Raw genomic sequence first — 3466 nt, forward strand, 5'->3', positions numbered from 1 at the left:
CCCCCCCGCGCGCTGTCAGTTGGCAGAGCCCCAGAGCCTGAGCTGGACACAGTCAGCCCCTCAACCCCTGAAGCGTATGCAGAGGGACCACAGCCCGGGGCGGGGCAGAGACGGAGGGTCGGAGCGGCCGCGCCTCCCTGCGACCGTCCTTGATGCCCTTCAGCCTCTGCCTTCCCCGCCCGCCACACCCACCCTGGCACCTTGGCCACCTGTTGCCGCGTGCCCCAGCTCGCTCTTCCTTTCTCCCCATTTCTCATCCTGGGGCTCTGAAGACCAGATTCCGCCTGCCCGCCCGCTTCCTCACGAACTCCCGGGACTCGGGGCACGAGCTGGGCGATCTAGACCAGCTCAGCGAGAGCACCCTGGAGGAAAGCTCTACCCAGACCCGCAGCCTTGAACTTCAGTCCTTGCCGGTGCGCGGGACTAGGAGCAAGAGGGATGGCGCGCCGGGGCGCACCCTTCCCACTGGGCTGTTCTCGCCCGTCGGGTGACCTTGGGCAGTCCCTTCACCTAACCGGCCTCAGTTTACCAACGGATGCCCTGGCCCCGAGGCACTAAATGGGCATCGAGGAGAGCTGCCCCGGGCCTCTTAGGCCCCGCCCTCCCCCGCAGCAGCCAATCAGACGCTGCCGTCCGGGGGGTGTGTCTCGCCCTGAGCCGCGGCCCGGGCCTAGGGGGCGGGGTTTCCGGGGCGGTCACCTCCTCGCGGGACCCCGCAGGGGACGTCCGAGGGGCGGCGCGTGTCGTGGGGGCGCGGCTGGCACGGGCGCGCGTAGGCGGTGCCGGGCCGGGGCCCCGGACGCTACGGTCCCACGACAGGGGTGACGGGGGCGGAGGCAGCCGCTTGCGCCCCTCCTGGCGCCTCCTCCCGGGCGCGCTTGGCCCTGCGGACCCGCAGGCGGAGTGCAGCCTCAGGTGCCCAGGGGCTGGAGGGCACGCGCGAGGGCGGGAGCCAGGCGTCCCCTGTCCCGGGACAGTGAGGTGGGTGGACAGGGAGGGGAGGGGCTCTGTGGCGCATGCGCGCGGACCAGGGGCGCGGGTCTGGAGACCCACAGCCACTGGAGAGGGCACTCGCTAGGAAGGGCACACGCGTGCGACTTTCAGGGCCCGCGGAACTGTCCGCCACTTCGAGTTCCCTCGAGCGCGGTGCGCCGGCTCCGAACTTTGGTGTTCGCAGCTGTTTTGGGGGCTGGAGGGTTCGTGGAGTCCTGGAACTGGAGCGACGCTGGGTCCTCTGGTTGTCCCCTGGAGGGGAGGGCACACGGGCGGGGACATCGGGGTGCTCCTTTCCCACGGCGTGGTGCATTTGGGCGTAACTCACCGGGAGGCGTTTCCTGAGACCCTCGGGGAACTTAGAGGAGAGGTAACTCGAGGCCCCCCGACAGACTGATTCTGGGGTCACAGCCTAGCCTTTGCTGGGGACCTGAGAAATGCTGCCGGTGGGTTCGAGTCACCAGCAGCCGACCCTCTTTGAACACCAGTTTCCTCATTGCTCCTGACCGTAGTGGGGCAATGTGGGCAGGCCCCAGCAGTAGGGTAGAGACGATGCCAAAGCTACCCTATGTCTCTGCCCTCCAGAGCCCAGTGCCACAGCGGGTCCTGTGTGGGGCCAGCTTTAGTCTCCTCTGTGCAGTGGCTGCGCGGTTGGCCTGATATGGGTAAAGGGAGCCAGGAGTGCCTGTGTGCTAGTCAGGAGGATAATTCTGCCCCAATACCCACTCCAACTAGTCTGAAATAACTGCACCTCTTTCCCAAACTTTTTTTTTTTTAATTTAAAGGAATGGCAAGATTCTAAACAAAATCCACGGTGGTATATAATGTCTTTTGGGGGGCACTCTGCCACTGGGGTGCTCACCGACCCCCAACCCCAACCCACTCCCTTCCTCTAAGGAAACCAGAAAAGCCCCTCCTCTCCTTGGGGGAGGAGCACAGAACTTTCTTGGGCGACCCTGGGACACTAGTAGTTGCAGGCAACAGGGTCACAGTGACTTTCCCAAGGTGGTGGAGAGTTGGGGAGGATCCAGAGAACATATTGTAACCGGTTCCTTCTTCAACGTTCTACAGCCAAGACTGAAGTTCAAGGCCCTGCCTTCCCTGTGAACTGACGTTTGTGGCCGGTCAAGTTCGGGAACAAGACGCTGTCATCACAGGTAAAGAGGATTAATGGACGGCTTCCAGATTGGAATATTGTAAACGCTGTCTTTGGTTGCACTTCAGTCCAGCAACAGGGCTTGCTTGGGTAGTGGTTATTTTGTGGTGGAATAGTAAATGTCTTTTCAGGGCTCGGGAAACCAGGTAAATGGGTAGTCCATGTTTCAGTTCTGAGAAAGTGTGTTTGCTTCATGGGAACCTCATTTCGTTATGGCAGGCTGCGTCGGAGTAGTTTAAAAAGAGGTGGTATTGCGTTAGAAATGGTGTTACTGACTGGCTTATAAACTGGCTCATAAGATCGTCTCTTGGCTGTCTTCATATCAATTCAACGAAGTAGTCGGTTAGTTTCATCATTAGCCAGGCAGGGACAGCCCCCAAGAGGCAGCCAGATGGATATGACTTGGTGACCATATGAAAATCCAGAGCCAGTGGGCCTGGTGAGACATGAACTGAGAGTAGAAAGCAAAGTATCCTTTTCCAACCTCTTAAACATGCATGGAAACACGCCAGGCTCGTTGTTTGTTAGGAGGGCAGGAGCTTCCTATGTAGCCCATGCTAGCCCGGAACTTGCTATGTAGCAGAGGCTAGCCTTGAATTCTCTATATTCCCACCTCAGGCTCCCAAGTAAAGCTCAAAGCTGAAGTAGTTCTTTTTAACTTATGTTTGTCAAGCCTCTAAACAGAGTTCTAAAAAAGTATGTGTGTATGACTATATGTATGTGCATGTATCAATGTGTGTGTGTCTAGGTGTGTATGTTATGTGTATGTGTGTGGTATATGTAAGGGGTGGGAAGAGAATGAGGGAAGAGAAAGCATGTTTCTAATTTGTTTTATTAACTATTAAGTTGAGAAAAATATTTCCATGTGAGTGTGAAAAACAATGTATTTTTTGCTTCAACTGCCTGTCTAACAACTCACTAGGTTTAGATACAGTATTTAGCCAATGCATGTATAGACATATGTTAGTATATAACTCATTCGTTTGATTCATGCTTATTGCATAGCTTCCTGGGGCGGGGGCTACCAAGTCACCCATAAACAAGACAGTCATGGACTTGCTCATGAGACTGAGTTCCATACTAGAAGTATAAGAAACTTGAAGCCAGATGGTGGTGGCACACACCTTTAATCCCAGCACTCGGGAGGCAGAGGCAGGTGTATCTCTGAGTTCGAGGCCAGCCTGATCTACAGAGTGAGTTAGTTCCCCAACAGCCAGGGCTACAGAGAGAAACCCTGTCTGGGGAGTGGGGTGAAGACAGACAGACAGACAGACAAAGAAAGAAAGAAAGAAAGAGAGAGAGAGAGAGAGAGAGAGA

General features: G+C 56.5%; 1 protein-coding gene across 5 annotated transcripts in view; it reads left to right on the plus strand.

The window, feature by feature from the left end:
* Positions 1-259: 259 nt before the first annotated feature.
* Positions 260-3466, plus strand: part of Ppara (peroxisome proliferator activated receptor alpha) — a 64093-nt gene continuing 60886 nt past the window's right edge. Inside the window, exons 1-2 of one of the 5 annotated variants that reach the window (XM_029547934.1) lie at positions 260-413; positions 2065-2150. The gene's annotated coding sequence lies outside the window, so the exon portion shown is untranslated. The other 4 variants (XM_021216856.2, XM_029547933.1, XM_021216854.2 and 1 more) reach the window with 4 other exon arrangements.

Source organism: Mus pahari, chromosome 17, assembly GCF_900095145.1.
Source record: "Mus pahari chromosome 17, PAHARI_EIJ_v1.1, whole genome shotgun sequence".
NCBI classification, from domain to species: domain Eukaryota; kingdom Metazoa; phylum Chordata; class Mammalia; order Rodentia; family Muridae; genus Mus; species Mus pahari.